Raw genomic sequence first — 24,380 nt, forward strand, 5'->3', positions numbered from 1 at the left:
GCCAATGTGCTGTTTTCATCCCCTGGCAGTTGACAATTCTAAAGACAAATTTGATAGCCACTTTCCCAGTGTTATGGGGTGCAACTCAAGAACAGACTGATCACCACTGAAAAGTCCAAATTTGAGAGTCTTTATTAAACTGGCCAACTGACTGTCTCACACAATGCCCCAAAAATGGCTTTTGGGAGAACAGCCCGGACCATAGGGTTGCAGGGGTTTTTATACCATAAATCCATACACCAATCATAAGTATCTGTTGCTATGATTCAAAGTTACAAACTAACATCATGAGATCTGAAATCATTAGCAGAGGGGGAAGCGGGTCAAAATGACCTTACTTTGGTGCAAATTAAAAAATGTTTACTAACATCTAGACAATCGCTGTTAACATCACTGTTGACATGGTACAGTGTTTAGGAAAACAGGAAGCAAAAAGAGAGCAACTTTTCATTATACAAGAATTGCCATTTTTGTCATTTTGTATTGCCAAACAAGTCGTGCTAAGTAACTAATGACGGGTTCAGAGGTGGGGTGTTCCCATGGGAGAAGCCTTTCCTACGCAATATGGAGTCTCAGAGCAAACTGGAGTCTGTTAAGTCATTGCCCATATGGCCTGGCCTATAACTTTTCTGTGGAGTCAAATCTGTCAGCCTGTCACACCAGTCTGCCAATTATGCCAATACCTAGAAAAGGACAAGTAACCCCACACAGGGAAACCTAAATTGATTGAGAGTTTCAGATGCTTGAAAAAAGAAAAGGGTATAGTGAAAGGAAAGGTTCTGGAGACCCAGACCCCTGAGTTTGAACCCCAGCTCTGCCACTTAAGAGCTGTGCAACCCCTGGGCAAATTTTTCGCTGCTCTTTATATAAAAGTGATGTTAAATGACTAAATATGACTCATTAAAATATTTACATGATATAATTTTCTCAATATTAGAACAATACATGCCGAAATCTAGAATTTTATAGTGTGAGGAGTAAGAACTTTCATGTACAACAAATTCATAAATCATTTAGGAGGTGGAGGGATCTCGGGATGGAAAGCAGGATGGGTCAAAGCAATCTGTATACGAGACCGTGAGACGACCTCACTGATGTGTCCCCTTGGTAACTGGAAATGAAAGGAGCCTGTCAGACTAGAGGCCTAAGAGCTGTGCATAAACACTTTTGTGCTATAGTTGGAACTGGAATGTAAAACTTCCAGAAAGTGTCTTTTAAATGAGACGGGTACCCTCCTCATCTCTTCTCTTATTTTCTACTGCACAGAATGAGGACAGGATACCTGGGGAGGAGCAGCCATCTGGGACCCCAGGGGGTGGAAGACAAGGATTAAGGAAGATGGAGCAAGAAGGTGGAGATCTATATTCTTCTCACGATGGGGAGATATCCGACCAGCAAAATGCACATCACACGAACACAAGCTTCTGCCTTGTTTAACTCGCTCTTATTTTGGATTTTCTGTCACTCCCAGATGAACCTAATCCAAACTAATATAGATTTGACTTACATCATTAGTCCTTCCTATCATGTATCCCTCCTCCACCTCCTGCAAAAAAATTAGGTCACATGACTTTTCACGATGTACACCTCCCTGTGAGATACGCTGAGTATTCCAAAGTATCTAATTCTAGTCCATAAAAGGGGGACACAAAGTGAACATTCATGAAAAGATGGTGCCCTTGGATGGAAGAGTGACTAACAGTAAGTAGCATAATTTGTATTAACCTGTCATCTTCCCCAAAGAGTTTTAAAATGAGCCAAACAACAGTATAAATTTAGCTTTTATTTTCTTTATATCAAAATCACACACTTGCTGACTTTGGGGAGAAATGCAAAGAAGAATGACCCATCACCACCACCCCTCCCCCCCAAAAAAAGAAAAGCAACACAAGTTGCTTTGGTTGGGGGGGCATAACGTTTGGGTCTAAAACAATGAAAATATTAAGAAAACAGTCATTCGTGAGTGTTCTGTTGTTTTCATTTTATTCCACAGATAGTTGCTAATCTCCCTTCTCTCCAGAATGTAGGTGTCATGCTGGGATTTAGGAATCAAGATTACTGTCTATAGAAGAAGTAGATAAGAAGGTTGGTAGTTAATAGTTGCTAGGTGTCCATTGTGAAACTGTTACCTACCAACAAACAATGCCAGACCCCAGCTACTGTTCAGAGGTGTGCTTGAGTCACATACCTGCTTTGCTGAAGGTCAACTGGTTTTCAAATAAGAACTGCCTTTGAGGGACACTGCACTTCTGTCTGACACTCCACCATATATATATATATATATATATATATATATACACACACACACACACACACACATTAGCTGTAGGTGGACACAATACCTTTATTTTTATGTGGTGCTGAGAATCGAACCCAGGGCTAGGTGAGCACGCTACCACTGAGCCACAACCCCAGTCCGACCATCTGTTTTATTTGTCTTATCTCACCCTCTGACAAGGTGAATGGACTTGCTGTGTTTACTCAACCTGTAGGGGGAAAAGAAATCTGACAGTATTTGGAACTAAAACAAAATATCTTTCAAAGTTCCTAGATGCCAATAATGGCAACTACGTAATTCCCAAATAGATTTAAACAAGAGTAACAAAGTCTACTTTAAAGTAAGAAAATTAACAGTTTATTTAAACCCACAGAATAAGTTGAAAGAGTTTAAGTCAGTGTCACATAAAATAATTTTCACTAAAGTTAAATATTATTCTAAGAGCACTCTAACTAACCCAGCCTCCCAAGTTTACGTCTCTTTATATTCAGTTCCAGGAAACTAAGACAAATACCTATAAAAGGAGAAATGCAGGATGTGTTACAGTGGTTGTGGCACTTGATATTTGTATCCTGTCGTTCAGCTGCACCTTTATTTTCTTTGTGTTAAACCTCTCTCTTGTTTACACCTACTTTCTATCTACATTTCAAAACCATGACAAATATTTCTTCGGTTTCAGTTTCTTTGTAAAGTCTTTTCAGCACTAATATCTCAAAAGGAAAACTTCCCAATCAGGCTTAAATACACACTATAATGTTAAATGTATCAGAAATGAGATTTCTGCTAGAAGTCAAGTTCAGGAGATTAAACTATTTCAATACACCAAGGTTTATAGCAGATTTATGCATAATACGCAAGAGCGGAAACTACCTAAGAGTTCGTGGTTAGATGGCTGGATAAACGAAAGACGGTGGATGGGTATGTTTGTGTGCCTATGGGCACTGTGGAATATTATTCAACCTTGAAAAGGAATGAAATTTTGACATGCTACAATATGAATGAATCTTAAAGACATTCTGCTAGAATAAGTCAGACATAAAAGGACAAATACTGTGTGGTTCCACTTACGTAAGATACCAACAGTAACCAAGTCTGTAGAGGCAGAAAGTAGAATGGGTGGTTGCCAGTGACTGGAGGGAGAGAGTAATTGGGACTTATTGTTCAACAATATAAGGTTTCCGTTAGGGAAGATGAAAGGGTTTTGGAGATAGTAGGTGGTGATGGTTGCAAGTGAATATACTTGATAATAATCAACTGTGCACCTAAAAATGGTTAAATGGGTCAGTCTTGTCAATCATACATCATGTGTATTTTACCACAGTAAAAGAAGTCAAATGTAGTTATTTGATCCATACCAAATGTTGATAGTGCTCTGCTTCTTCCTTGTCTGCAATGTCCTGTCTCAGGCCTAGGAAGAGATCATTACATGACAGGAGAGAAGAAACGGCTGTGGGTGTTGCACAGTATGTCCCTGAGTAAACAGAAGGATGAGCCACAGCATCCAAAGAGCAAAGTCCTGCCTGACTCTTGCTAGGAATTCTGATATTAGTTAAGTCACATTTTTATTTATTTAGGTATCAAGGATTGAACCCAGGGGCACTTAATTACTGAGCCACATCCCCAGTCCTTTTTATATTTTGTTTTGAGACAGGGACCCTCTCAATTGCTCAAGGCCTTGCTAAGTTGCTGAGACTGGCTTTGAACTTGAGATCCTCCTACCTCAGTCTCCCGAGCCACTGGGATTACAGGCCTGGGCTACCATGACCAGCAAGCCACATTTTTAGAAAAGTGAATGAAGGACTCTTTCGAGAGGCAAGGGGCTATCAATACATATTCTAAGAAATTTCTATATATGGTTTATTATAGTCTTTTTCTTTATCTGGCCAGACATTTACTAAGTTTGCCTATTCTTAAGTATTAAACAAAATATATTTAATAATTACTAAACTTGAAATTATATTTTGTTATTGCTCCCCCTGAGCAGAACTTTCATAAAACATAACATGACTTTTATAATTGACCCCGTTCAGCAAAGTGGTTACAATACTAAATTTGTTTGCTTTTTTCCATCCGTGGAAAGCCATTATATAGAGACACTGCTATTTTTATTACAGTGCCATGGGTTAATAATGATCGACTCCAAATAAAGACCAAATTAGACCTTTGGGCTATTCTAAGTCACAGACTTACAATGTATAATTTTTATAAAAGACTCAGTTCATTTAAAACATGATTTTAATCTTTTATCTCTAATGTTCTTCTAATTACAAAGCAAAGTATCCATTACAGAAAAATCAGGAAATGGTTGGAGACCTCATAAATTTGAGGAGCACACCAGTGCAGTGGCCATGGAATTCTGCCTGAGAAGCACGCACAGTAGGGCAGCACATCTGGCTCTGACAGTGTCATGCCGATCATGTTCATTTGCTGCACCCCATTTCCTCTAGGTCCTTACCCCTGACCTTCTCAGTGGTGCTCCATCCTCTCTGAGGCCGATCCCTGCATACAGAACACCAGGTTTCCTGCTTCTGATTGGGTGTAATTTTTATTACACCAGCCCTGCATCACCAGCATCCTGAAGGAGTAGCTACCCCAAAGGAATTCAGCATTTCCTTAGAAGCTTCCCCCAGAGCACATCTTGAAGCAACAACTAGAATGCAAGTAATTTATTTGGGGGGTGAACCCAAGACAGAGGGATGGGGAAATGAGGAAGTAAAAGAGAGATGACAAGAAACCAAACCAAAGGGTATCTTACCTATGTTTAATCTCTGCAGGAATCTTGGGAATGGAAGTGAATATGCACCTGTGAGCGGGTCCATGCCACTCCAAGGTGCAGGCATTGGGGTATTTAGTACCAATTCCCATTTGTTTTTGACTGAGAACTTGATAGAGAACTCAGAGTAGTGTATGTGAAAAATGTAAGGAATAAGTAGCTACAGACTGGGTCAGGAGAATAAGAGAAGAGCAGGGACAACCTCACAAGGTAGCTGTAAGGACTGAGAGCACCCTCGGCACTCTCACAAGGAGTTGCTGCAGAGCCAGTTTCCACGGAGTGGCATGGACACAGTTCAGCACAGTGGAAGCCTGAATGCTTCAGAGAAAGAAGTGGAGATGATGTGTGCAGACGAGTCTTCAAAAACCTCGATTCTAGGTTGGTTCCACAATCTAGCTGTTGTGAATTGAGCTGCTGTAAACATTGATGTGGCCGTGTTACTGTAGTTTGCTGATTTTAGGTCCTTTGGGTATAAACCGAGGTGTGGGATAACTGGGTCAAAATGTGGGTCCATTCCAAGCTTTCTGAGGATTCTCCATACTGCTTTCCAGAGTGGCTGTACCAATTTGCAACTCCACCAGCAATGTAAAAGTATGCCTTTTCCCCCACATCCACGCCAACATCTGTTATTGTTTGTGTTCTTGATAATAGCCATTCTAATTGGAGTAAGATGGAATCTTAGAGTTGTTTTAATTTGCATTTCTGTAATTACTAGAGATGTTGAACACTTTTTCATATATTTATTAATTGCCTGTGTGTCTTCTTCTGTAAAGGGTCTGTCCAGTTCCTTTATTGTGGAACCAACCTAGATGTCCTTCAACAGATGAATGGATAAAGAAACTCTGGTATATATACTCAATAGAATGCTATTCAGCCATAAAGAAGAATAATATTATGGCATTTGCAAATAAAAGGATGGAATTGGAGAATATCATGCTAAATGGATGGAATTGGAGAATATCATGCTAAGTGAAATAAGTCAATCCCCAAAAACCAAAGGCCAAATGTTTTCCCTGATAAGTGGAAAATGATATATAATGGGAGTGTGGGGGGGGGTGGGGAGTGAGAGAAGAATGGAGGAACTTTGGATTATGTAGAAGGAAATGAGGGGGGTGGTATGAAAAATGATGGAATGAGACAGACATCATTACCCTATGTACATGTATGATTACATGAATGGTGTGAATCTACAGTGTGTACAACCATAGAAACGAAATGATGTACCCCATTTGTGTACAATGAATCAAAATGCAGTCTGTAAAAAATTAAAAGCTAAAAAAAAAAAAAAAAAAAAACCTTGATTCTGAAAGAAAGGAGAGAAGGGTAGAGCCAAAAGGCTATGGGTTCAGAACATTGTTTTTCAAACTCTATTCTCAGCTTGGTCATATAAGACCAGAGAATTTTAAAAGAGACTGCACACTGAATCCCCTGAATACCCACTTATAACCAAGTATTGTTCTCAGAGGTCAGTTCTTCTGCTTTTATTCGTGTTTACAATGAAGTTTCTGCCGGGCAGTAATTCCTGAAAGATCACTTTTAGACAGAAACTGTTCTCGCTGCATCAGAGAAGAAATGGTAGCCACGAGTGTGAACATCGGTGTTGACAAGGAGAAACGCAATCTTGCCATGTGCTGTAGTCCACAAAGCACTAGGGATGCTTGAATTATCACCTTCCCAAAGCAGAAGGTTCGTGGCCTAGAAAAGACACCAGGTTCAAAGAGAACAAAGAGAAACAGAAAAATATTGGGGAAGATAGATTCTTCATGTTAAACAAGAGCGTAAGCTAAAAGCTTTATCTCATTTGCCTAACAGATTAGGGCATTATCTTGAAATTATCTCATGGATTTATGGCTTTGATTTTCAGAGAGGAATCCAGCAAGACAGTGTGGATGGGCTCTCTGGTGACCATGGCAATGTTGAAAGTGGGAGCAGACTAGGTTGGCCAGATGTAAAAGCCACTTGTTTGTAAAAGTCACAATCTCCCTTTCTTTATGGGAATGCAGGTCCTAATCAGGATTCGTGTGTATCTGCGGGAAAGCAAAGTGACTATATGACAGGAAATCTCAAGGATTTTAAGATATTTAATAAAAAGTTCAAGAACACAGTGTCAGTGATCAGGATAAATAATCTCAGAAAATAATCAGGGTTTAAAGCAACCTTACAAAAAACAGGCACAGATAGGCACAGAGATAAACACTATGTTTTAATGGTGCAACTATTTGCAGCTTGTTACGGTATTTCCAATCATGATCTATTTACCCATAGTTTAAATCATTGTGGTTAATGTGTTGATTATTTCATGAGTGACTCCAGACAATAACAAATAGAGATAATTCCTTTTATTTCACAAGGCTGCTGTGAAAACAAGTGAGATAATGTCAAAATGATTTATAAACTCTGAAGTATATAATTATGAGGCATAATGTGATTGTTTCTAGTGTGATTTCCTATACATCATTTTAATGGTTGTGAATTATTTTAACTGAATTGCTATCATAGTTTATTTAATCATTGTCTAATAGTTACTCATTCTTGCTTTTTTTGCTATCATAAAGTTGTTTATAAGCATCTCTGTGTTTTTAGCATTTTTTCCCTTTTGAAATATTTCCTTAAGATGGATTCCTAGTAGAATAAATGAGTCTGGATAGTATTGAGACATTCTTCTTTAAATGATGTACATTTTCTTAGTACAAAAAAACAGGAAAAAAAAAAAAGAATCTAGTTAATTGTGGTGTACCACCATTCAGATGAATTAGGAAACTAACATTAATTCTGGAGTTGCTAGAAAGTCAGCATAGAGAAAGCCATATTAACCCAATTTTCAAGAGGCAAGAAATCTTCTCTAATCATGGAACATATTTTCCAGTGATTTGAAGTCCTCTTTGGAAAGTGGCAAGATACAGCATGAAATGTAAAGACCCTGACTGGTAGGATTCTTGTCCAGGTTTGGGGTCCTCTCTTTACAAGAACTCTATTTTTTCCCGCCTGAGGCTTCATGCTCCTTTGTTTCTGTTGGTTTAGATTCAGAGCAAAGCAGTCTTAGTAAAGAAGGGCTTTCTATGTGGCTTTTAGGTTAAAGTCAGTGAGAGGAATTTTATGCAGCAGATTTACAAAATACGAAACTGTACTCCTTATGGTCTGGTTCCAGTGTTCTGGGAAGAGTATGTTAATATCTATAAAGCATATGCAGATTCTTAGACTCCTGGACTGTAAGGGCTCTTAACATTTATTTTCTGACACAATTTTTGGAAGCTTAACTGCTCAGATTGGCAAGATTTTCTGCCTTCAATTTCTCTTTCTGGATGGGAATTTTGCTATCCTCTGGGCCATTTCTTAGAAATGACTGCAAGAATCAAAGAAGAAATATCTGACCAAACAAATGTGGTTCAGTGGAAACTTCCCCCATGAGATGTTTCAGGGGAATTTTCCTGATATCACCAATGGAGGAACCAGCATGATGGATGGCTGAATGACCAGCTGGACTTCTCTTCTCTGTGCCTCTCCACATACTTCTCTTTCAAATGGTTTGATAGAAAGTTGAGAGAAGACATAATGGGAAAGTCTTGGCTACAAGTTCGAGCTGATTTATGGTTTCAACTTTGCCACCAACTAGCTGTATGTCCAGGTCCAAATTATTTAACCCATCTGGGCCTGTTTCTTTCATTACAAAGTTGAGTCTAAGGTCTCTTCAGCTGACTTTATGTTTCTACATGGAAGGAAGGTCCTTTGCAAGAGGTAAGTCACCTTCTATGGTCAAACGACCAGTTAATTCTCCCCCAGTGTTGCTTCTTTGTGTGTGCATTAGGGTGTGTTGGAGCCGGGAGGGTAGCAGGAGATTCCTACTCTTTTCACATCAACAGATAAAAACAGTTTTTAAAAAACAAAACAAGGGAAAAAAACCCACCATGCTGTCTTGTGTTTGGGCAAACAGGAATCAGGCCACCCTGACCTCGAGGTCCTATGGAGACTGCCAGGAAACCCAGAAACTCCATCCAGCACTGGCTGCTGAGACAGCGTCCTTGGCAGAGCTAAAAGGAAGCTGAGCAAGGCAATGCAGAGAGCTAATGCCCGAAATGGGTAAGCACAAAAGTGTGGCATCAAGCAAGTAAGTGCTGTCAACCCCGTGTCATTATCAGCACTGACAGAAACAGCCAGTGGAGTTATCTAGGGAAGTGGGACAAACAAAAAATTAAAAATTTTAAAAAACATTTCAATTCAAACTTCATTCCAGATGCACTGATATTTTTAAAAATAAACGGTAGGGTTGGGTGTAGCTCGGTGGTAAAGTGCTTGCCTGAGATGCAGGAGGCACTGGATTCCATTGCTAGTCCTGCAACAAACAAACAGATGAACTGTAACATGTCTACTTATAGTTAAGGCACTAGTGTTCTTCAGAGTCATATTCTGGCAGATGTTTGTTTACATATTCCTTTGATATCCCTCTAGCATGGCTGTTGAATCTAAGGCTCCAGACTGAAGGTGACCTACAAAGTGCTTATGAGAGCTGAGAGGAGGTCCCAGTGGCTCCCCAGTCTTCCTGCCTTTTGTGGTTGAGGTGCCCCCCAAAAGCTGCTGTGTTAATTCAGGAATGTTCAGAGGTGACATAATTGGATTCTAGGAGCTGTGACCTAATCGTCCTAACCATCCTGATGTGAATGGACTAATAGCGTGGTAACTGCAGGCAGGTGGGGTGTGACTGGAAGAGGTGGGTCCCCTGTGGCATGTCCTGGAGGTGTTCATCTGTCCTGCACCCCCTTCCCCACTCCCACTCTCTGCTTCCTGGTCAGCCTGAAACACAGCACAGTCCTCCATCATGCCCTTCTACTATGATGTGCTACCTCACCTTGGGCCCAGAGCAATGGAGTCGCCCCTCCAGGGACTAAATCTGGGAAACCATGAGCCGAAATAAACTTTCCCTCCTCTACGTCATTCTTGTCAGGTATTTTGGTCACAACAATTCAAGCCAGGATAACACACTGCTTCTCTGAAGCTTCCCTTTGGACCCCACTGCCCCACACCTTGGGTGCTACCTGACTGTCTAACGGTCTCTGGCTTCCCCAGGTTGCTTACCTCTGTGAATCCCTCTCCATGATCACACTTTCCTTTCTCTCTAAAACCTCTCTGGTGGGTGCACCCGGACCCTGCCTGCTTCTTGCACCTTCTTTATGCGGCCCTTAGATCCAAGGAAAGCCACTTGCTTTGGGCTTTCAAGTGCCCTTCCCCAGCCCTCCACCTAGAAGGTTCTTGCTCCTGCTCACTAGCCTAGTAAATTCTTACACCTGCCATCCTTCCAGATATTTTATTATTTCCTCCTCTGAGCCACTTTAGCACCCTAGACAATTATATATCCACCAGAGACTGAATTTCCTGGAGCCAAGCATTTTATTTTGATTTTTATATCTTAAACTTTGAGCACAGAATCTGGTGAAGAGTCACTCAACACATGCCAAATAATTATATAGATCTGAATTCTAATAAAAATCTCTTCAATTCCTGTTTAGTATAAAGTAGTGGGGGTGGGTAAATGATAAAGAAATTTGTAATGGACATGTGGGGATGTGTATTAAAACATGCTCATAATTTGTTTTATGGAAATTCATCTTGAAGCAAGGAAAAATGAGACTAGATGTTCTAGTGTTCCTTTCCATTTCAAAGGTCTTATACAAAAGGAAAGCCCCTCAATACTCTGCCCCTAAATGCCCTCATGAATTTCTCTTACACTTGCTAGCAACCATGGACTCATTTAGGTTAACAAGTGACTCTTAAAAATTCCATTACTTGTTAGGAAGGCTAAGCCTTATTCACCACTTGGTGCAAATCATTCTAAGTGGAAATCCTTCTGCAGAACTACTTGCCAGGGACAGTGAGCACTGGAGAAGTGTTTTGAATGGAGGGTTCTTTCCTGGCATCTAAGCCACAGCCTTAATTCTAATCCATGCTCCTGGGCTGCAATCCACTGTTGGCCCAGTTCCCGGGCTCATGGGAACATAGTCCCCATAATGGGAAGAGCCTGGGCAACTCTACCAGACTAAGCTAGTGTCAAATCCTGGCTGTTACCTACAGGCTTTCTGACTTTGGGAAAGTTAGCAGAGTCTCTGTTCTCTTACCAGTGAAATGGTGATAATAACAGCAGATCCCTGAGATCAGAGGTATAGGGTCTAGTAGATCTTTGGGTGACTCTGGGACCCTGAGACCTGCCAGGAGTATGCATGGATTGTCTGGTTATTACTTTGACCTGGAGATGGAGTGGGAGGATGATTCAGTCACAGCACAGGTAGCCTGGGAGGTACCAGTCAGGTGTGGCACGCTGGTACTAGTCAGGTGTGGTACGCTGTGGAGTCCTAATCTGCTGGGGCCATATGGTATTCTATGTGCTCCAGGACAATCTTGAACCCACAGCCAGCCAAAGTGGGCACTGGCTGATTAGATTCTAGGGTCCACTCCCTCTTCCCATTGAGGATCTTTGCCATTTCAAGCAAGCTGAGCTAGGCAAGGGCACTGAATTCCATGAAGCTAAAACACACAACAACTTTGAAATTTGCATAAGAAATGAAATGCCAGAAGCAGTTCATATCAGTAAATGATCAGTTTCTGCACTTCACCCTTGGAAGTGAAGGTCATGGAGGAATTAATTCTCAATGAATCCACAGTATGGACCCCCTAAACCCTACCTCATATCTGCTAGATAAGGGTCTCTGAGATGGAGATGGAGAATCTTGAAGAAATTAAGCTCCCTGGGTCATCCAGGAACACTTGAACTTTGGTTAATACAAGAGTAGTCCCTGGGAAAACAGTACCAGCATCAATTGGGCACTTCTAAGAAATGCAGAGTCTCAAGTTCTGCCCCAAACCTATGGAACTGGCATTTTTAGAAGATTGTAGTAAAATAATATGAGATCTACCATCCTAGCTATTTTTAGTGTGTAGTTCAGCAGCGTTAAGTGCAACTCCATCATTGTGTGACACATCTCCAGAAATCTCCTGCAAAACAGAAACTTGATACCGTTTCTCTTTCCCCCTCCCCCACTCCCAACAAACACCCAGAATCTGCCTTTTCACAAGATCCCCAGGTCCTTTTTATATCCATTAAAGTTTGAGAAGCATTGCTTGAAAATCAAAGATAATAAAATCAAGATACTTCAGTGGGTTTAGGGAGGCAGCCAGGCCATTTCCATAGGGCAAGGTAAGGGGCAAGTAAGGGAATTCAATCAGCAGAAGGATGGCAATGTCCTCTGGATAATTCTGATGCCTCTCAAGGTTGGGAGCCACTGCTCAAGAGCAGCGACCTGCCACTCTGCAGACTTATTAGACTCGCTTGGGGACTTTAGAAACATATTCATACCCAAGACCATCCAAAACCAACTCACTCTACTTTCTAGAGCCATCTAGTTTGATTATTTATTTATTTATTGGTAAGGGGATTGAACCCAGGGGCCCTAACCACTGGGCCACACCCCCAGTCCTTTTCCGTATTTATTTAAAGACAAGGTCTTGCTGAGTTGCTTGGGGACTCACTAAGTTGCTGAGGCTGGCTTTGAACTCACGATCCTCCTGTCTCAGTCTCCCAAGTTTCTGGGATTACAGGCATGTGCCACCACACTCAGCGAGTTTTAATTTTTAAAAATTTTTATTGGTTCTATTTAGTTATACATAACATTAGGATTCATTCTGACATAATTATAAAAGCATAAAATACAACTTGCTCTAATTCAGTCCCTGGTACTTCCCTTTTCCCTCCACTTCTACCACCCTCTGTTCCCTTCTCTCTGCTCTACTGATCTTTCTGCCGTTGATTTTTAGAGATCTTCCAGGGATTCTAATAACTTGATTAGACATTATTTTTGAACTTTTAAATTATTTTAATTTTTGGTCCATTGAAGCCTTTTACTTGCATCTATGTATTCCATCCCTAGAAAAAGAATTCCTGGACTTTCCGTCCTCCTGCGTATTTTCATCTTCCTTCTTCTTGGTTCATCATTTCCAGTTGAGGTTGCCAGTACAATGAAACCAAACTGACCAGATGGAAACAATTTATTCTGCCGTTTTTCTAGATATTAGTTACACAGCAAATCTGGAACTGATCATTCCACACTCGTTAACCACCTGTGAGGTGGTTTTGTTTGCTTGCTTTGTTTTTTAATGATGGTGCTGGGGATCAATACATGCTAGGCAAGCATTTTGCATTTTACTACTGAGCTACATCCCCAGCCCACCTGTGAGGTTTATAGCAATTTTCCCATCTCCGTGGTCATCAGTGATTTCAAATGATTTCAAATGTGCTAATATAATCATACTTCAATCACTACAATGAGAGACCAGATGATGACTTTGGAGCAAGACTTGGTAAAGATGTGGTGTTTGCCTCTCTTTTCTGCATTACTGATTGTAATGGTTCATTTGAATTGTCAAATTGATTGCATTAAGAGATGTCAATGATTAAGAGGCCTCTGGGTGTGTCAATGAGGGGGTCTAGGAATGATTGTGTCTAGGAATGATTGGAATGTGGGGTAGTGAACTGAAGTGGAGACCCTCCCTAAGTGTGAGTAGCATCGCCCAATAGGATGGAATAGAAGTTGGAAGAACAAGGAAGCAGATGCAGATGTAAGTTCGACTCTTCTCGAACGGGTGCTGCTTTGATCATCTGAGGATATCAGACTCTCACTTCTTCATTCTTCCAAAGCAGACTCTACCAGTGATTCTCCAGGGAGTTTCCAGAAGCCTTGGTCTCAGACTAGGGTAGCTCTGAAGATCTTTCTTGTTCTGGGGCTTCCAAGTCTTGGACTGCGCAGCTGCTAATTCTTCCAGCTCTCCAGCTGCAGATGGCCATTGTGGACTATCCAACTTCTGGTTGTGTAAGTCAATCTAATAAATCCCCTTTAATAATCATACTTCCTATTGATTCCGTTCCTCTGGAGAACCCTGACTAATACCCTGATACTCTTGAAACTATCAGCCTAAACGTTCATATGTACCATTATGATGGCATTATAAGGTGGTGGAGAGGTCAGCTTTTAGAACCACTGATGTGGTTAAAGGGGGTTGGTGGGATGAAGAGGATTCTGCAAAAGTGTGCAGGCACAGAAGAAAATAATGATTCCAAGGAAAGCCTCAGAGCTGCTCCTTTGACTATTCATTCAACTACCCTGGCATGAGTGACAGCTCTGAGAAATTTGAACAAACAAAGTTGTTTTTGAGAAAGAAGAAATTGCTATCATATTAGATGTTCTAATTCTTTGGATGCAAACAATCAAGCTAATACTTTAGATGCAAACCCCACCCTATTATTGGTCATTATTTACTATTATAGCCCTCTTGTTTTTCTCTTAATGGGATTCACCACCTTAGCAATAATTATGTCCATTGCCTCCTCCCACTAAAATAACACTTAGCTGTGCCTGTGTAAGAACCAGTTTGCTTGGTCTTGCTTGCCTCTTGTTCACTAAGAGGTCCTTGATACAAACTTGAATGAATGAAACAAATATAGTACTCAATGAACTAATATACTGATCAACTCTGCTATGCCATCAAAGCACTTTTTTAAAAAATATTTTTAGTTGTAGATGGACACAATGTCTTTATTTTGTTTATTTATTTTTATGTGCTGCTGAGGATTGGACCCAGTGCCTCACACAAGCGAGGCAAGCGCTCTCCCACTGAGTTACAACCCTAGTCCTCAAAGCACTTTTGACCTTGTAGCCCCAAACTACCTGTGTTTGTCAGTTTCCCATCACTATAATAAAATACCTGAGATACTGAACTTATAAAAAGGAAAGGTTTATTTTGGTTCATAGTTTTGGAGGTCCCAGTTCATGATTGATTTGCCTTGTCACCTTGGGACTGTGGCAAGGTGGCACATCATGGTGGGTGCACATGATGCAGCAAAACCACTCATCTCATGACTAGAAAGGAAAAAGAAAAGGAAGGGGTTCACATAATACCCTTCAAGTGCACTGGTCCAATGCTCTAGGACCTCCCACAGGGCCCCATCTCTCAAAGGTTCCCCCACCTGCCCATAGTGCCACCCTGTGGATGAAGTCTCTAACACATGGGACGTTAGGGGACACTCAACATGCAAACCATTACACCAACTGAGTGTGATATAGAAAAGGGAGAGCAGTCTTTTTACAGTGGGAAGCTGCTGAACTGTTAGGATGAGAGAATTACGGTAGTAAAAGGGAACAGGAGTGTGTGTAAGGTTTGCTGGAACCAGTCAAGGTCAGTGGTGGCCACACTTGCCCAGTTGGTAGGCACTTTTGCAGGGCAGCAGAACAGACCCATTCATCAGGCAAATTCAGAATTCTTACATGAATAAGAGATGAGGACTTGGGCTAGTGAAATCTGAATATAAATGCAACCTCATCCAGAACCTCCCAGTTGAGGAGGCTTGGATTAAGGCACATGTATGCTGCTCTCCAAGTAGAACTTCATAGTAGAAAGAGCATAGATTTTGGAAAAGAGTTGCATTCAAATTCTGCTCCATTATCTGGTTATTCAACCAAGGGAAATTATTTATCAGAGCTTCGACTTCATCATCTGAAAACGGAATAGTGATATTTATCTCATGTGTTATGCAAGGTACCTTGTAAAATGCCAACATGTAGCAGCATTTAATGCATGTTTACTCTTCAGTCTACAATCTGCACTTTTTTATGCTTTCTCTTTCAAATCTTTTCTTTCTTTAGTTACAGATTATCTCAACCTTCTCATCACTAGAACCACAGGTAATTACTTTCAGCACTTATTGTCTGTAACGTTTGATTGGGGAAAAAATTACATACTGCCATATGGATTTTCCTCTAACATTATATGGAGAGCTCTTGTAACTGTGGATATATTAAAAGCTGAAGGAGTTAATTAGCTTATTTTCCAACACTAATGGAAATGTCTTTTGGAACAGGAGCCTCACCTGCTGCTTTCTGTTCTCTAGCACTGAATTCTGCAGTCAGACATACTCAGTCTAGTATGAACTTTCCGGATTTCAGTAAGTGCAATAGTAGGATCCCTGAATGTATCTATATCCTCCAAGTGAAGTCTTGAATGCAGCCCAATCACGTGTTACAGATACTATGAATCTATTTAAATTTTGATGATATCCTATACTGATTGAAACAGGTTCTGCCTTTTTTTAAATCAGATTTTTATTTGATTTACCTCTTAACAGAATTAAAGTTTTGTGAAAAGAGGCATAGAATATGTAAATCAAGATATTATTATGGGGCTGGAGATATAGCTCAGTTGGGAGGCAAGCACAAGGCCCTGGTTCAATTCCCAACACTGCAAAAAAAAAAAAAAAAAAAAAGATATTATTTATGTTAAGATAGTGCCAGGGAATACAAATTTTACTCTCCCCTTTTTCTTCACTAAGACATCCCCAATTTTTTTTTTTTTTTTTTTTTTTTTTTTGGGTGCTGGGGATCGAACCCAGGGCCTTGTGCTTACAAGGCAAGCACTCTACCGACTGAGCTATCTCCCCAGCACCCCCAATTTTTGGCTGACACATTACAGTTCAGGTAAAAGATGACATTTCCTTGTATCATTTGCAGTTGACTTGGTCTGATGATTAGGTACTAATTATAGAGATGTAAGTGAAAGTTCTGTGCGATACTTCTGGAACTCTTCTCTTAATGGAAGTTGTCTGTGTTTATTCTTTCTTTTTTCTGGAACATAGATGAGATGACTGGAGCACTGTTCCCCACAAGGGCCATAACCTAGAAATGCATAGTTGACAGCCTGAGAGAGACTGAGTCCTTAATGAACTTTAGTACCTTACCAAACCAACTCCAAACTAACTACTTGCAAAATCCTTTTATAGGAGCAAGTGTCCAACTGTTATACACAGCTGGCTCTAATTCGAAATGATTCACATTGTAGTGAAATTCACTTCTTTCCTATTCAATTCACATAAATAAGGCTGATTACAAAAAATCAATATACTATTTTCATGATAACCAAATAATTTAGTCTACTAATTGTTCTGAAGTACTACCTGAATATAGCATTTTGATATAAAATGCAAAATTAAAAAAATTAAGATACTTAAGAAAAATATAATTGATCCACAAAGTCAATTTTAGATAGCAGTAAATAGTCCTAAGTTTCTCTGGGGACCAAAGATTACCCTTCAAGGAAAATATATGCAAAAAGTCACCATAATCTGATTCAAGGAAAAGCACTGCCTTTGGCTTTATGGATATTACTAGGCATTTTTGTCTTTAAATTTTAAACAGATTTTAGACACATTTGTTGTGCTAGACCATTTTTTTTAATCACTACTAAAAAATAAAGCCTCTATCCTGGAAACAGGAATACATCGGTTTTTGAATTTTGTTTTTTCACTGGAAAATGAACAAGATTGGGGAGAGAGAGGGGCAGAGGCAATGTGGGGATAAGGGAATGTGAAGGAAATGAAGGATCAGGATGCTTACTAGTAGGAAAATGGGACCAATGGAAGTTGGAGGAAAATGATGGCGGACACTGTCCCGTAGTTCTGCTGGGGTGTGGGGTAGTGATACCATTTGAATCATGGTTCATATTTACAAAACCATGAACAATCTCACTTGGAGATAAAGTAGGAAACACAGGGAAGGCTGCAGGGGTTCTGGGCCAGAGAACAGAGAACCTCAAAGGAACAGAAAGAGGACATGTTTTTTGATTGATAGAAAAGTATAGTCTCCACATTCCAACTTCCTGTGGGAGTAAAGGTAGGCTGTAATGTTTATTATGTATGTAAATATCAGGGAGTGACTCAGGTGTTGTACCTAACACTGATTTTTAAGACTCTTATGAAAAATACAAAATTAAGTTCAGGTCTTGGAACTGACCAAGGCAAATTCTGAGGCAAATCAGAATTCTCCAGCCTTAAACTCAGCTCCACTGTATATCCAATTTTGATCATTATTTACACTTTAAAAATAATCAAAAGAGGGATCTTAGTATGCACACTGTCCTAGAAGAAAAATTTTCTCTTGACTCTATATCTTAGATACATTTCCTTATCAATAGGAGTCTAGCTCATCTTAAAATAATTCTGTAGTTGTTCTAATATTTATTATACATTATTGAATGATATTTCAATGATTTCCACCATTCCATCCTGTCAGCCAGGAGGGATGCTTTGTACAATAACAGAACCTGGAATACAAGGTTTGTTGAATTGCTGCATTGTTACGAGCTGTGTGGTTTCCAGGTTTGACAGGGTTAAGAGAAGGGCTTTCTACTTGGCTTTCTACTCCCCAACTCCCCTGGCCTGGGGACTGAGGGGAGAGAACAAAGCACTCTATTCTATTCCCATTCCTGGATGCCTGTCCTTCTCATGTTTATCCTTCTTCCCTCCCACTTCCTCTGGGCTGTCAGCACCCAGCCTGGCTGTTCCTGAAGGGTGGGAAATATCGCCGAACAGGTTCGGTCAGAAAGAAAGATGGTGTTTGGGGAATATGCTGTAGCTTTCAAAACACTTTTAACTTTACATGGCAAGTTTCCTGAACATTCTTTCTCAGGATCAATGACAACAAAATTCCAAACATAAAACTTGAGTGACAGTGGCAACCAGGGAGTCTGGAGTAGTCTTGGCAATCTGCAATCCTGAAAAACAATATTAAAAATGAATAAAAATTTCACAAAATCAAGGAGGGTAGGACTCACTTTATATTCTCGTATTAGAGTGGATGATGGATAAGTCTCCCTTAGCTGGGTCAAAAGGCAAAACTGAAGGGTTATGGAAAATAATATTCCTACATGACAGCTCCCCAAGAAAAACAGAGGGACAGTGTGGTTCAGGAGGAGGGAGAGGAAATTGGTCAAACATTAAACTTCTCCCAGTGCACCCTTTGCTAATAACAATGGGCCCTGAGGGGATAAAGCAAACTTTCAACCCTTCCCAAGTTCATCCCCAGCATCTCCACCAAAAGCAAACAGTTACCCCTTCCCAGCCCCAGTGCATCTTGAAGGAGGGAGGCAAATACTGAATGCTGGACCCTGAACTTTGACCTTCCCCATAGTACATTTGTCTTCAATGGAGACACAGCAGATATTGAAACTCTGGGAAACAATGGATCTCAGAGAAAGTAAAACAATGGGCGAGACTTGAGTACTCATCCCTCAGGATCTGGACTCCTCTCTCCCCAGATAATAATGAGTTTCAACCTTTTTACAACTACCTTCCTAAGTTAAAGTTCTAACCTATACAACTAGCCCCTGACTGTCAAAACTGAACATCCGCAGTCTCCAATAAAACTATAAAACCCAGACTCCTTCTGTAACTGGGGGGCCAGCGCCATACCCAGGAAATGGGCCCTCCCATGCCTGATCCATGGACCTCACTGCAGAATAAAGGAAAGCTTGCTGATTCGAGGTTTGCTTATCATCTTCTGCCTCTGTCATTTGTGGGTTATAAGCTTACAAAATTCATTGGTTCATTTGTGATTAGAGATATTCTCTAACAATAATAAACAGACTGAAATACTAGTGAAAGAAACAATAGGTTCAAACCCTGCCATTCCAGAATAACAGAGTTTGGGTTTTTGTTATTGCTTTTATTTCTTCATTGTCGGTGCTGGGATTTGAACCCTGGCCCTTGCACATGCTAAGCACATACTGTACCACTGATCTATTCCCTCAGCCCCTGTTTTGGGGATTTTAGTGAGAAAATCTGTATACTCACTTCCTAGAGTAAGTCTCCATCCCATGATGGAATATGAAGTGGAATATGAAGACTACCTACCAACTTCTCTCATTTCCAGCCTCTGTAGCCTCGAAGCTTCTAGACCATGGTTTCCCTTCTGTACGGATTTATTTGTGCATGAGGGTCTGAGGGACCCAAAGACAAGTGCTCAGAACAAAGGCAGGGGAACTCTTTACTTCCAGCTTGCCGGGAGCAGGGCTCTGGCTTCATTCAAAGGGCCCAATTGGCCGTCAACGGGGTTCAGGACACACCACCCCAAAATATTAAGCTGAAGGAATTGAGAATTGGCAGAAGCAAGAAGGCCACTTTCTTTCCCCTGACTCTTTCCCCTGAACTGAGTCATGAGACTGTCACTTGAGAGGAGCCTTCCCTACTTATGGAGAAAAGGAACATATGTATCTCCAAAGATACAGGAACACTGAGAAGAATCTGAAAAAACAGGACTTGCAAAATTCCCCCCAGTATTTCCATCAGATTCTATCTCTTTTTCTAATCCTACTTCTTCATCAAACCCTGTATAAAAAATACGCAGGCTTACCATTTCTTCAGGTCTTTGTGTCCTTATGAAGGCTCCCATGTCACATAAAACTTAAATTTGTATGCTTTTCTCTTGTTACTCTGTTCCTTGTGATGGGGGACTTTTGGCATCATCTAAGACAGGAGGGAAAGTTATTTCTCTTCCTACTCTGCCAAGTGAGTTTCAGTAACCAGTTTACATGTCTATCCCATAGTGATCTCTAGATCCTTGAGCTGTCTTGGCAATTCTTTTTGATATTCCAGTTTTTCTGGAACCAGAACCTTCTGTGGTCATTATTAGTTGCCCAACCATCATCTATTCCTATTTCCTAACATACTTACCTCTTTCCTATGTAGCCCAGGCATTTCAGAGAACCTGACCCATGTCCAGCTGAGGAAGGGGGCTCTGGGAACTTTATAGTCCCTTGTTTAGTTTATCAGTTCAGGGATGTGCATGTGATCCAGGCAATCCCTTAGGATGACTCTCAGTCTCTTACTTAGAATGCAGGGACTCGGGTGCTCAGCTTCTCATTGGATAAAAGCTAGAAAACATTTAGCTCCCAACCAACTAGCTAACTATTCACCAGCATTTCCCTTTATTTTCCTGGGCACCAGCTGGACTACATTTCCCAGATTTCCTTGGAATTAATTGGTCATGTGTCTGAGATCTACCCATAGAACATGGGCCAAAGATCAAGGCAGACATAACCACAATGGAAGGAGCCTGAGTACCACATGGAGGATGACTTCTCAGGACTATTGCTTGAGCAAGAACATGGGACTAGATAGTTGCATGAATAAATAAATCTATACCGTGTTGTCACCAGAATTTTGTTGGTCACAGTGTTAATCTTCCCTGATTAGTTTGCTTTGTTAACTCTTAGTTTCCTTTTGATGCTCCTACAAATCATTTTTATTGTTTGGACACATTTGAGTTGGGTTTTTCTGTTGCTGCCTAGAACATGATAACTGGAAGAGGTCCTTCCCCGCACCCCATCTAGTCATTGCACTGGTTCTTTTAGTTGTGTTGTTGAGACTTATCAGATTCAGTTTGTTTCTGACATTCAATATCACCCTGCTTAAAGAGAGTAGATTTTGTTTGGTTAATGACTTAACTAGCAATTGGGGTTAGGTGCTTTGCCTATTTTCTTCATTCACTTAAATAGTACTTTTTTTGTTCACTGCGAATTTCTTTTGGTTTAAGGACTGAGTATAATCACCTTTGGGTCTATGCTGCTTCTGCTTAATTACTTAATGCTTCCTAATTACTTAATAAAAACCCCAGCAACCAAATAGTTTAAGTAATAGCACAAGTCAGAAAAGATGTAAATTTGAACAGGAGTACCTCATGGTTACTTTCACGGGGATTCTAAAGGGCTAATGGAAACATTCACATTCCTTGTTTCTATAATTTTAACAGGGTTTGAGTAGCCTGGAAGGCAAATAACAAAAGTCAAGGTAACAATAAAGTGATCTGACTTTGTCCTCTGCAGAGTGCTGTCTATTTAGAGGAAGCAGTCTTTTGCTTTAAAGGTCACACCCTTGTCATTTTCATATTCGCAAGCAAGCCAAAGTTGAAGTGCCAAAATTGCTGGTGAGCAAACACTTTTTTTTTTTTTTTTTTGGTGCTGGGGATTGAACCTAGGGCCTTGCGGCTGCTACACACATACTCTAACCATTGAGCCTCTAGTCAAGCTCTTTTTCTTTTCACACCCTCTTTTCCCCTAATATTTCCGAGGTCCTGCCCAGGTACTCCAAATGTGTAACCAATACCACAGTCAGCTATTTGAATCAACTGATCCTGATTCCTTTCTTTTCTACCTCTACCGCATTGAACACTGGAAGGACAAAGTTGATGGAGACACAGTCTCCTTTCTCAAAGAACTTGCAGCCTCATGAAGGAGACAAACACATGTGCATTTAGTTCTAATAAAACGTGTGACCTGCTGGGACAGAGTGATGTACAGCATAGCATGGGGCACAGGGAAATATTTTCAGGGGGAAACAATTCCTAAGCTTAACCACGAAAAGCTGAATATTGTCTGAACACGAAGCACCAGACAGGAGGTGCTGGGATCTGATGGGATGGTTGATGTATATAGGCAGGATGGTAGAAGGCAGGCAAGGTCAGGGCTATATAAAGAGGCACCTGAGACTGGCTTTGGATTATTTATCCCTATTAGGGTTTAAATTCCTTGAGTGTGTGAACCTGATCTGTCTTGTTTATAAACATATCTCAATAACTAAAGTGGTTGCTGGCACACTTAAGTGTGAAAATAAGGATTTGTGGGACTGAGTGAAAGCTTAGAAGTGGTGCCATCAGATATACATTTTTTTTTTTTTTTTTTTTTTAGGTCCTGGGGATTGAACTCAGATACTTGACCACTGAGCCCATCCCCAGTTCTATTTTGTATTTTATTTGGAGACAGCGTCTTACCGTTTAGTGCCTCCCTTTTGCTGAGGCTGGCTTTGAACTCTTGATCCTCTTGCCTCAGCCTCCTGAGCCGCTGGGAGTGTGCCACTGTGCCCGGCTGATACACATCCTTGATACATCATTTTGGCAGCTATTGGAGACTGGCAGGGAGACCAGTCCCCAGGGAATGCAATAGCCCAAGCAGCCAACTGAGTGGGATCAGGGGGAAGGGACACATTTGAGACATGAGTACACAGTAAAGTCAGCAGGAATTCATATCTGCATGTGGGAGATGAAGGAGAGACCAGGATGACTCTGACTGATAAAGAATACAAGAGAAGAACCAAACTCAGGGAGAGAATAAAACAGAAGAAAACTAAGGGCCTAGGAGTTTGATTCTAACAAAACCTTTCTCCCACCGCCCTTCCCATTATCTGTCTTTGACCCTTGGGGATCCCCAGGCAGATAACATTCAAACACATTCATACAGTCGTATCCATTTGAGTAGCATTTATATAATTTCAAACTTATGTAATTTATGAGAATATAATTAAAATATATATTCTCAGAAATGCATGTTATTCTAAAAATGTATGTTAGATATTCTTACTAGATCTTCCCAGACTCTTTCCTCTGCTTTGCATTTCCATATTTTTGACTTTATATTCAAAATGCTTGATGATAATATATATAGCTTTGTGTGTGTGTTTAAGAGTGTAATCTCAATCAGATGAGCTTATAATTTATGGAAGTGGCTTATTTAAGAGAAGATGCTATTTTATCACAGCTAGGAGAGATAAATTTTCTTCTGTTATGATTAGAAAGGATAGAAACATTATTTTTATTTAAATAGATAATTTGGATTACTCTATCTGGCATGTAAATGGATTTATAATATCTAGTTTACAAATAGGACATTTCCTTCTCCTATTTTATTTTCTCTCTCTCTCTCTCTCTCTCTCTCTCTCTCTCTCTTTTTTAACTAGCAGTGAATTAAAGTCTCATGAATGGCAAAAGCAAGGGATACAGCATCCTTTAATTTCTGACTTTTAAATTACCTTATATATAGTCACATCCTAACTCTATCAGTCATCTATTTTTATTTTGGTTGGTTGGTTGTTACATTACATAAATATGAAAGAGATGTAGGAATAAAAATAAATTATAAAATTAACAACTGAGTTTCTCCTCTACCCAGGTTAAGAAATACCAATTAGATTTTTAAATAATTTTCTCATTGTAAAGGTAATATTTGTTGGAGATATATTTTATAAAGTATAGAAAATAATAATCAAGAAGAAGAAAAATCAGGCTGGGGATATAGCTCAGTTGGTAGAGTGTTTGCCTCGCAAGCATAAGGCTCTGGGTTCAATCCCCAGTACCGCAAAAAGAAGAAAAATCACCTATAATAGAGCAGTCACTATAGCATTTTTATACCTTTCCTGCAAATATTATTTTTATTTCACATTTTTTTCTTTTTCTTTTTTTTTAATTCATTTTTATTGTAAACAAATGGAATACATCTTGTTTCTCTGTACATGAAGTAGAAGCATACCATTTGTGTAATCATACATTTACCTAGGGTAATTGTTTTTGATTCATTCTGTTACTTTTTTTCTCTCCTCCCACCCCTCCCCCCCTTATCCCTCTATAGAGTCCCTCCTTCCTTCATTCTTGCCCCCTTCCCACCCCCTATATGTGTCATCATCTGCTTATCAGT

At 40.2% G+C, this 24,380-nt stretch overlaps 1 non-coding gene across 1 annotated transcript; it reads left to right on the forward strand.

Annotated features, from left to right (window-relative positions):
• Positions 1-23,973: 23,973 nt before the first annotated feature.
• Trnaa-cgc (transfer RNA alanine (anticodon CGC)) lies at positions 23,974-24,047 on the forward strand. Its single transcript has one exon. It is a non-coding gene; the product is annotated as a tRNA-Ala (tRNA).
• The last annotated feature ends 333 nt before the right edge of the window (positions 24,048-24,380 follow it).

Source organism: Sciurus carolinensis, chromosome 4, assembly GCF_902686445.1.
Source record: "Sciurus carolinensis chromosome 4, mSciCar1.2, whole genome shotgun sequence".
Lineage (NCBI taxonomy): Eukaryota > Metazoa > Chordata > Mammalia > Rodentia > Sciuridae > Sciurus > Sciurus carolinensis.